The 11,237-nt window shown below is 45.7% G+C and overlaps 1 long non-coding RNA gene across 1 annotated transcript in view; it reads left to right on the top strand.

Moving 5' to 3' along the window:
* The first annotated feature begins 4,928 nt into the window (after nt 1-4,928).
* The window catches only part of LOC123480145 (uncharacterized), a 35,406-nt gene continuing 29,097 nt past the window's right edge, over nt 4,929-11,237 (top strand). The window contains exon 1 of the long non-coding RNA XR_008426207.1: nt 4,929-5,208. This is a non-coding gene — a long non-coding RNA (uncharacterized lncRNA). The remainder of the gene's footprint in view (nt 5,209-11,237) is intronic.

The raw sequence follows: 11,237 nt of genomic DNA, 5'->3' as shown, positions 1-11,237 counted from the left end.
AAATGCTTCAGTTGGACCAGTTCGTTTCTTGGGCCACTCTGGCCCCGCCCTACCTTTCAATGATTAGTTCTATCTAGAGTATCCTCTCCACCCAATTATACACCCAACCGGTGACTGGTGTCTATAATTACATGAATAAAGCCCCAGAGGCCAAAACAAACAGTGAGAACACCAACTGTGGGATCACTTGGAATCAGGAAGATAATGATATATTGTACCAATGTGTTTTGTACACACATATCAACTCTGGAAATTTGTTCAAGTCCAAAGAGGATTTATAAAACTCTAATTTGCTGCCAATATTGATAAATATGAGTAATACAAGAATATTAAACATTTCTAGTTTTGAAACAAATACTTTTGTTTTTATCATCTGTGGCATTTTCCCTTTTATTACATTTTTGTTCTATGTTTATCCGTTCAACAAATATTTATTGAGTATCTCCCATGTGTCGGGCACTGGTCCAGGTCCTGGGGAAAGTGTAGTGAACAAGACAGACAAAAATTCATCATCTCATGGGGCTTATATCGTAACGGGGGAAAGAGTTGTAAAATGAGCAAGACTGCTTCAAATATTCATAACGAAAATAAAATGAGAGTAAAATGAAATAAAATAAAGAGAAATGACTAGAATGAAGGAGGTGAACAACAAACATGTGGGTCAGGAAAGGCCTCTCTGCGGAGAGAGCATTTGAGCTAAATCCTAAATGGGGGAAATATGCCTAAGCAAAGGGCACGGCAAGGTCGAGAGCCCCTGAATCAAGTGGGAAACAGACGGTGCCCTCATCTCACAGAAGAGACCAAGGCGCAAATAGACTTTTTGATTCCTTGCCTATTGGTCTTTTCCCTGAGCCATGTTGAGTAGGATCAGTGCAGATACTCAATTATCAAAAAAAATCTATGGACACTGGGCTCTCTTCTCTGGCACACAGCTGGGAACAAAACAGACAAAATTCCTGGTGGTATGTAGCTTATTTTGCTAATATTCCGGGGCAACACATGTTGTACAGATCTTTCCACATGAGTTTCTTGTATGCCCAGTCAACGTAGACAGGGAGGGTGAACCATCTGAATGGGCTATTTGGGCTCTGGGCTCCAGGGTCCCCTCTGCTACCAACCAGCTGTGGGGCTTGCAGTTAACTGAAGAATCTCTCTGGAGCTTAGTTTCCTCATCTGAAGGTGGAGGTGTTGAATTTACACACAGCCCAACGCCCCACCTACTTTTAACACTGAGAGAGATGTAGATTGGGGTGAAAGGAAGTTATTTGAAGATTTAGGGATTTTTCTCAATCACAGGCCTGGGGACGTTCAGAACTTAACGAGTTTTGTGTTTCCATAGAGGTAGCCATTTCCCGTGTCTCTTTGCCTAGGTAGGTCGTGTGCTGCTTTACAGTGGGACCAAGCAAATATCTTCCTTAACCTTCTATTGGGATGCTTGGTTCCTGCATGAAAGGGCAGCCACAAGCATCCAGACGGCTGAGATGTGTGGCGACAAGTCTCCCTAAACAGAAGCCAAAAGTTTAATGAGTGGAATTAAAAATGCAAATGATGGGCACGCTTGCTGGATAATTACATGATTGGAGCAGCTCCATCAGTCAGGGGCTCCAATGGCCTGCTTGTGGGTCTGTGTCCTGTTTATGTCTAGGCAGCTAGCTGGAGGCCTCCCCTCGCCTTGGGCTTGCCATGTGGTGGGACCCACTCAACAGCCACCTCCTTCCCAGGGGCAGCTGCGCTAATGAGGGAGCCTTTGAGATTCACTGATGAAAGGCATGGTAAAAGTACAAAGTCTTATTACGCTATTATGAAACCACATTTCGGCATCTTCTACCCACCAACACCAGAGTGAAACTCGACAGCCTTTCAGCCCATTTGTCAAGTGCAGGCAGTTCCCCTCTCAGCACAGGTGAAACAACAATAAATAGAAATTGAATGTGTATCCCAGGTATTTTAATAAAGTCGATAAAACACAGTTGCGCGAGCCCCTTTGGCTGTTCCCAACTCTTGCTCATAAACAGAAACCCCCGTGGGGATATTCACTGACTGGGCTGGGTGCGTTCAAGGTGCAAGCTCAGAGACCGAGCTTGCTATTTCATTTGGAGAAAAGTGCTTGGTGGATGCACTTGGGTTACCATGGCGACCGAGGGACAATGCTCTTGGGCGTGCAGACCCCATGTTTGCAGCATTATGCTTCAGAAGGGGGATTTAGAGATGCAGAACAAAACATAATAAAGAAGCGTCAAACCTAATAAGACTAGGGACTGAAAGAAAGCCAGGGACTTCTGTTTAGACATCACGGCGTTCTTGCGTTGTGGGTCTGGGAACCGATCCAAGACTGAAGCTTGTTCATTATACCTCCCAGGCTGCAGGCATTCAGAAGGGCTCTCGGCATTGAAATTGCAACTTTTTCTCACCTGGCTGCAAAGAGAACCCACTGAGTTTAGAACAGTACATGAAGGAAGAGATTTTCTCATTAAAACAACATCCTTTTGTACCTGGTCGATAAGATAGAAGGAAAAAAAAAGCCCAGCTTGAATATTGAGCAAGTTGCCAAAATGGAGCCCAGAACACCCCATGGTGTCTTTATTGGGTAACATGAATATCATTCTTGGATATAGCCTCATTAATCAAAGCCACAAATGCTCCGTGAGCTCTGATGGAAAGGATGCAGCAAAAGACGGCTTTCATCATTTACATAGTTAGAAAAAAATCCTGGATTCGCTTCCCTTGTTTGATGCCTCTGGGTTACGGACAGCTGACACCTGCTTTCTGGGTGCGCGTCGTTTCTTCCTACAACTTCTTTTTTTGTTATCCAGCAGCGGCCCCGTGTTGCCTTGTGGCAGGGAAGGAAAAGTTAACGCAAATCAAAACAAAGGAATTTGAATGTAAAGTACCTTAATCAAGGAAGCACATGGGCAGAGGAAAGAGACTGGGAGTCAGGACTCCTGGTTTCTAGCCGCGTTGCGGTCAGTGGGTTGCTGCGCACCAGTCCGGACAGCTCCTGGAGCCTTGGAGCTGTGGCGCTGCTCCTCAAATGAGCTTGGAGGGCCGACTCTGCTCAATGGCCAGCTCTCTGAGGGTGAGCACCGTTTCTTACTCATCTTGGTGTCTCACATTGCACAGTCTGCGTGACATAAGCAGTTCTTGAATGGGTGAATTCCCAAGATTCTGTCCAGTTCTGTGAGACTTTTGCTTCGGAGTTGACCCACAGAAGTCGTTTGGCACCATCATTTTGGGGAGGCCAGTGAATGGCATTTCCTGTGGCTCCTCAGGGGCAGATGTAAATGGGGACAGCTTAAGTTTGATTGACCGTAGAACCTTAAAAGTAATATTTAAACACTGAATTCCATTTGAGAGAGCCTGCCTCCCTCCCCAGTTCATGTAACAAATCGCTGATGGAGCTTGGGTAGGGGAACATCAGTTAGGCTTTAGACGTTGACTTCATTATCCACTTCTGCAGGAGCCTCCCGACTTTTTGACTCTGAGGTCCTCCTCATCATAGCTCTATTTTCAATATCTGCTGGTTGAGAAAATCTACCGAGTGGTAGGTTGCATTATTGTTCATGATTATTTGTTCCCTTTCCTGAGAGGCCCTGTCCTTCCTGTGCCTCCCATAGGTGACATGGCCATCCACACAGCACAGCTGGGCCACGACAGGGCAGCAGGGTCAGAGGGGACTGAACGGCTCGGCTTGGTCTTCTGCAGCACGTCAGTCAGGGGCTGCCCCTTCAGCTGAGTCCCACAATGAGGAGACACATACAGGCCAGCAGAACCCAGTCTCCACCAACCTGCAGCCTACACATGATCTGAGCAAGAAATAAATGTTGGCTGTTGTAAGCCATGGGAATATGGGGGTTGCTTGTTGCTAAAGCAACAAAAGCAAGCAGCAAAATAATGAATTGTGTCTTAATCATCATAACATCTACAGGTGCTTGGAAAATAGTGGGACATACCTCGCAGTCGGACTGATGAATAAAAGGATGATTGGGCGAGTCAGTCATACTTTTGTCTCTTTAAGTTTGTGGTCCATGCTGGAGGTCCCATCTGAATTAGTAGATTCCTTTCCATAAATTGGCAGCATTCCTTGCCATAACTAAGCAGACTGATCTCTTGGCAGTTTTCCTCACCATAATTTGGTTTCTGAACCCCTAGTTTGGGAATCTCCAATATAAAACAATTATTCTCCTTCAGGTTCCTGGCAATTCGGAAAGAGAATGAAATATTGATACAGTGGATGTGGGTTTGGCTTCTGGCTCTTACATATTTCCCATGTGAACTTGGGCATGACCCTCAGCTTTTCTGTGCTAACTTAAAACCCTTACATACAGGGCTGTTTGGAACATTAAATGAAACAAGCTATGTAGATCTTTTGAATGTGAATTGTAGGTGTTATTCTTGAACTAATCCAAGGATGAAAGAGCCTCGGACACTCACACTCCTCCACCTGCCCTCCCCACCCCGCTATTCATGTAGCCCCCGACCCACCCGGCTGTGTGCTCCTACAGAGACCTGAGTTTGAAAGATGGCACCGAGAAACCCCAAAGTCCTTATCAAAGGCGGAGACCTTTGGTTTGAAATGGAAGTTGATTTGGAATCTGAAATCTAAAAATAAAACCCAGCTTTGTAGGCTGACTAGCAGTGGCTTTCTCCGTTCCTGCCACCCAGCATTGCCTCCGATGGCTCCCCGCTCCTCAGACTTGGGTCTCTCGGCACCCAGTGCAATGGAACTTACAGCAACGGCATTAATTAGGACCGAGGGGAGTGCCACGGCCAGGCTGCTTAAATTGCAGCCTCTGCACCTCCCCAGGGTGGGAGAAAGCGTATATTGCCCCCTCGGCACCACCCGCCAGCAAACCTGTGCCCTGGGGGAGATGTGGGAGGGAGGGCTCAGCGTTCCTGTTGTGATGCAGGGCTCAGATGGGGAGACAACTTCTGCCACGTTGAGGTAACTTTAATGAGATCCGGAGGACCCACTGCATGTGTGTGGGGGGTTGGGAGGTGGCTTTGAAATGAAGACAGGGAGGCTGGGACCAGCTTTGGCATGCCGCTGGGTTTCTGGAGACGTCGTCACCCTCTGAGGCTTTTCTCCGCATTCCTTGCCCAGCCTCCCTCATGCCCTCCATACTTTCCTGCTGCCCGCACCCTTACTACCCGATCTGTGCAGTGGGGAAGAAATCTTCCTGAGGATGAAGGAGCCTTGGCTGCATGCTGGTAAGGTGCTAAGTTCTTTCCACGTATGGGTCGAACCACAAGAAATTGCCAGCATTTGCCCATCTTTGACCCCCCAAAGGAGCGTTTCATGTGGTGCAGTCTAATTCTCACGTCTAATGCTTTTAGCAGTCTTGGGAGGTATAATGATTATATCTGCACTTTTCAGGAGAGGAAATGGAGAACTCACTCCCTGCACATTGCACCTTAGTAAATGACGTGGGGAGGATGTATGTGCCGGGTTCTGACACCAGGCCCAGCTCAGAACCATCACAGGACACCGATAAAGCCACTGACATTAACATACAAACTGTTCATAACAGCTCACATGTTACCTCCTCCGCAGGAGGGAGCCAGAGCATTCGGGAGTCTCTCCAGTGCTGGCACCGGCCGCTATGGAAGGCAGGAGCACTTGTTTCCCACTAGCTGCACTTCCCAGGATGTCTCCGATTTGATCTAAGAGGGTTCACCTGGCCCACCTGGCCTGTGCACTCTGCAGTAGAAATAAGGGTTGATGGGAGATGGTGGGGATAGGACCGAAACTCATTTCCTTTAACAAATCTCCTACTTTTACTAATATAAGAAGTGATACTACTCAGGGCAGGGAATAAAGACAAATGCAGGCAAAAGTTATGTGAATAAAGTTAAAACGACGAGCACTCCTTAGCTAGCGGCAAGCACAAGGTCTAGGGTCGTCCTGTGTCTCACCCTTCTCACTCTCTCCTTCTCTGCGCGTGCACATATACATTCTGAAGTAGGAGATCTCCTGCAAACATTATTTCCCTTAATGATTAATTCTCCAGTGTATTCCAGGAAGGATTTAACACGGTTTTCAAGGGCACACAGAATATGACCTGACAGCACGAATGAGACACACACCACGGTGACATTTTCAGATTTGTATCTTTCCCATCTTCATTGAGATACGGTTGACAAGTATTATTGTGTAAGTTTAAGGTGTATAATGTATTGGTTTAGTCTGTATATCGCAACATGATTGCCACCGTAGCTAGCTAGTACCTCCATCATGGCACACAGTCACTACTCCTTTTTTGTGGCGAGGACGTGTAAGGTCTCTCAGCAACATTTAAGTACGTAACACAGTGTAGATTTGTATTTTTGCAATTTAACCTTGCAGTGAGAGTGTTTGCCCATGCCATCCTATATTCTGTGGCATCATTGACAAGGTAAACATTCTTATGTAATTAAACATAGAAAACTGCACTGATTGGAGACAGCATCCTTTTTAATGGCTCCCTACCATTCCACTGATTGGTGACGCGGCTCTTTATCTGACCAGTTCACTTCCCATTGGCCCTTTAGTCTGTTTCCAAAATTTCAGGATTCTAAATAAAGCTGCAAAGAAGGAACATACCTAGGACTATTTCCGGCAACAGTAGAAGCCATGGAGAAATCAGGAGGTTTGAATGCCGCACCATCCTTGAAAAGAACACCGTCTTTGGGCTGTGAATCCAGCTGCTGCCACGGCACCTTTCTGCCCAAGGCCGCTCTGCCCGCTCTCCTGCCCCGCCCTCTGAGGGGTGTGTGGTTGGAACGACCGCAGGGAACCCTCCTGTTGCAGTGAGCACCCCGAAGTTGGGCTTTTTAAGGGAAATGGAATCAGATATTTGCAGGGGGTGAATGATGGTGAGGGAAGTCACCAGGCTTTGTTTTAATCGTGTTTGTTCCTCGCCACGCTTTCTAAAACGAAGATCCTTCGGATGCCTATTTGCTGCGGCACAAGAAAGTGTATCCACGGTAGTGAAAAGACGCCAGGACTCGAGCGTCAGCGCCGGTAACTGAATGACCCACAAGATGGCGCTGTTCCTCCATCGCGAAGGACCTGCGAGGGGGTTTTTGCGGTCTGGCCAGAGAGGGGCGTCCCGACTACAGCAGGGAAATGGCCAGGGGCCATTGTTCTTTCTTTCACTCACTTCCTTCTCGGAGCTTCTTCTCTCCCTCAGGGACGCCCCACCACCCACCACAGCTTTTCCTTGGTTTTCTCTGGTGTGCGCGCCCCATCCTGCCTCTGGCTCCACATCTTTGTTCAAGGTGCCTGCCCCTTCTTCCTATGGAGTCCCCTCCCCCCTCATCCTTAACCGGGCTGTTCTAGGAAAGAGTGATGTATGCTTATTCTTATTTGTGTATTTACTAAAGGCGTAGGTGTACTTCTAAAATTTTAAAAGTAGAAAAACTAATCTTTTTGTATTTCTTCATTAGTTTTTCTCTATAAACAAAAATCCATAAAACTATGGTTGTTTTTTTGCCCTTGCATAAGGTTCCTGGTTGCTTGTTATTTTTATATTTATGTTTTGGTGGCTCAGTGGGCCTGAGGAGAAAACTGATGAGAAATGTAACCACTAGTCATTAGGCTCTTGGTCTTTGATTCCTGCAGAGTAAGGGCTGTAGTCACGTCAGTGAAAGAATCCACAAATCATAGCTACGATGTGCCGAGGTAGGCGTGTGTGGCTGTGTCTCTCCCTTGGTCCTCACACCGCCAGTGAGGAACCTGAGGTTCCCTGAGTGTGAAGAACTCGGCCAAGGTGGCCTGGAGGGGAAAGGGTGCAGTTGGGACCTGATGTAGGATCTGTCCACTCAGCTGCTCTAATAGTAACCCAGGAGGCCAGGCCGGTGCTTAGACCTGGGTAGTAAGGCTGGACTGGCGGGTCTGAGGGTCCCCTTCAGACTGGAGCCGAGTAAGGGAAAGGCTGAGTCCGAAGTATGTGCCCCTGGAGTCCAGCCCGTGTCAAGCAGGAAATCCTGATTTCCTGACTTGGCCTTAATGTCCAGCCCCTGACCCACCTACCACTTCCTCCTTCCCTCCCACTGAGGTGTGATGATCCTATCTCCTATCCACCAATTGTGGGAGGGCTAGAGAGCTGTAACACTGAGCCCCCCAAGGAAGGTTCGGGGTCATTCTTGTGGGTCGTTAACGTCCAAGAGGTTCCCCATCCAGGTGAGCCCAAGGGACCTATTCCTTTCTGAGGTCGTGGAATAGGGAGAATCCAGACGGGGAGCCAGGTGAGCCAGCCCAGGAGGCCTTTGTTGGAGTTAAGACGGAAGGTCATTTATGTTAAGTGCAAGGCATCAACCCACAGGCAATCGCTGGGCACTAGCTTTCTGTCAGTGGCCTAGAAATAGGTGACAGCGGGGGTCAATCCATGTGGCGCAGAGGATTGTTCTGGGGGCAGGAGTTAGGAGAAGAGGCCTCTGCTACTGGAAGTGGACCCCCAGAAGAAAAAGACCCCTTTGCAGAGCACAGCCAGTAAGATACTAGGTGTCCACACCACAGTGTGAAAACAGAGATCCCCCCCCCTGCCCCCCGCCGTCTCTGGCCCAGGACTTTATATTTTGAGCATTAGCTCCTTAACAGCGAAGTCTCTCTTCTCAATTAAAAGTACTTCAGGCAACTGCAGCAAAGGGAACTGTTTCCAGGGCCCTAGAAACCATTCCATGGAGGCAGCTGTCACTGTCCCCTCACGTCTTTTAAAAATAACAACCTGGTTACACAAGTAATTCATATCCATTGTAGAAAATTTGGAAAATATAGAAAAGCACAAAGAAGGAAATAAATTACCACTCTTTTCAGCTTAACACCTTTAATTTATTTCTCCAAAATAGTGAGTGCAGCATGAAGGCATCACAGTAAAGGCTATTAACATAACAAAAAGTCTCCAGTCCCTTCCCTATAACGCTGTAGGCGGCAAGCCTGGGGTTTGGAGCAGAGTGTCTCGCTCAGGGCTGCCCCTTGCAATGAGCCACTTTGCCCCACCAGTGAAATTTTCTGAGAGTAAAAAAAGGACCATTCTCTTCTTGGCAAACGTTGTCGGTGAGAAGAGAGAAGCATAGGGGCATAGAGATGGAGACCTCTTTGTTTTCCTATCACTACACTCAACATTTTTTGGTTTTGTTTTGTTACATTCCTGTCATTTCCAAAAATAATGTTTTCTTGCTTAGCTGTACTTGGTAAAATACAACCACATCTGAAAAAAAGTCTCTTTTTATAGGCATTTCAGGAGTGGCTCCATCAACATTCCCCTGAATGTGTCTTCACAAAGAGAAGACCTTACCCCTGGACAGCCTGAAATCAGGGCACAGAAGGGGGGTGGGCAGGACGCTGCACCCCAGCACAGGGGTGGGAAGGAGCCTGAGGGGTGCTAAGTGAGGACTTCCCAGCCTCTTCATTATTCTTTTTATTATTATTATTTTTATCATTTTTATTGTGATTCTATTACAGTTGTCCTAATTCCCCCCCCCCCTTTGCCTTCCTCTGACCATCTCCCCCTATAGTCAGTTCCCACTGTTGTCCATGTCTGTGGGTCATTCATACATGTTCTTTGGTTCCTTCCCCTTCTTTCCACCATTATCTTCCTAACCCCTCCTCTCTGGTCCCTGTCAGTCTGTTCCATGTTTTCCATCTCTGTGGTTCTATTTTGTTCATTAGTTTATTTTGTTCATTATATTCCTCTTGTAAGTGAGATAATATGGTATTTGTCTTTCATTGACTGGCTTAGTTTACTTAGTATAATATTTTCCAGTTTCATCCATGCTGTCGCAAAAGATAGGAGCTCCTTCCTTCTTTCTGCTGCCAAGTCCATTGTGTAAATGTACCAGTGTTTTGATCCACTCATTTACTGATGGGCACTTAGGTTGCTTCCAGTACTTGGCTGTTGTAAATTGTGCGGCTATGAACATTAAGGTACATAGGTTCTTTTGGATTGGTGTTTCAGGATTCTTAGGGTATATTCCCAGCAGTGGAATTGCTGGGTCAAAAGGCAGTTCCATTTTTAGTTTTCTGAGGAAATTCCATACTATTTTCCACAGTGGCTGCACCAGTCTGCATTCCCACCAACAATGTGCTAGGGTTCCCTTTTCTCTGCATCCTCTCCAACACTTGTTGTTTATCGATTTATTAATGACGGCCATTCTGAAAGGTGTGAAGTGGTATCTCATTGTGGTTTTAATTTGCATCTCTCTGATGGCTAGTGATGTTGAGAATCTTTTTATGTCTATGGACCTTGTGTATGTCCTCTTAGTCATTATTCTGAAATGGATGGCATTTTTGTACATCAACAATGAAATATCAGAAAGAGAAACTAAGAAAAAAAATCCCATTTACTGTAGCAACAAGAAAAATAAAGTACCTAGGAATGAATTTAACCAAGGAAGTAAAACACCTGTACTCAGGAAACTACAGAACACTGAAGAAAGAAACTGAAGAAGATACAAATAAATGGAAGCATATGTCGTGTTCATGGATAGGAAGAATTAACATTATTAAAATGTCCATAATACCCAAAATAATCTATAAATTCAACACAATTCCTACTAAAATACCAATGGCATGTTTCACATATCTAGAGCAAATATTTCAAAAATTTATATGGAACCAAAAAAGGCCCCAAATAGCCTCAGTAATCTTGAGGAAGAAGAACAAAGTAGGAGGGATCACAATATGTGATATCAAACTGTATTACAAGGCCACTGTAATCCAAACAACCTGGTACTGGCATAAGAACAGACACATAGACCAACGGAACAGCATAGAAAACCTAGAAATAAACCCAAGTCTCTATGGTCAATTAATATTTGACAAAGGGGGCAGGAGCATAAAATGGAGTAAAAATAACCTCATCAATAAATAGCATTGGGAGAACTGGACAGGTGCATGTTAAAAAATGAAGCTAGACCACCAACTTACACCATACACCAGAATAAACTCAAAATGGATAAAAGACTTAAGTAGAAATCATGACACCATAAAAGTCCTAGAGGAACACATAGGCGGAAAAATCTCAGACATCCCACATAGCAATATTTTTGCCAATATATCTCCTAGGGCAAGGAAGATAAAGGAAAAAATAAACAAATGAGACTATATCAAATTAAAAAGCTTCTGCATGGCTAAAGAAACCATCATCAAAATGAAAACCAACCATATGGGAGAACATATTTGCCAATGATACCTCAGACAAGGGTTTGAGCTCCAAAATATATAAAGAACTCATATGACTCAACACCAGGAAGACAAA

The sequence above is a fragment of the Desmodus rotundus genome, chromosome 2 (assembly GCF_022682495.2).
Source record: "Desmodus rotundus isolate HL8 chromosome 2, HLdesRot8A.1, whole genome shotgun sequence".
Classification (NCBI taxonomy): domain Eukaryota; kingdom Metazoa; phylum Chordata; class Mammalia; order Chiroptera; family Phyllostomidae; genus Desmodus; species Desmodus rotundus.
The sequence above is the reverse complement of the archived record's forward strand: the minus strand, read 5'-3'. Positions and strand labels throughout refer to the sequence as shown.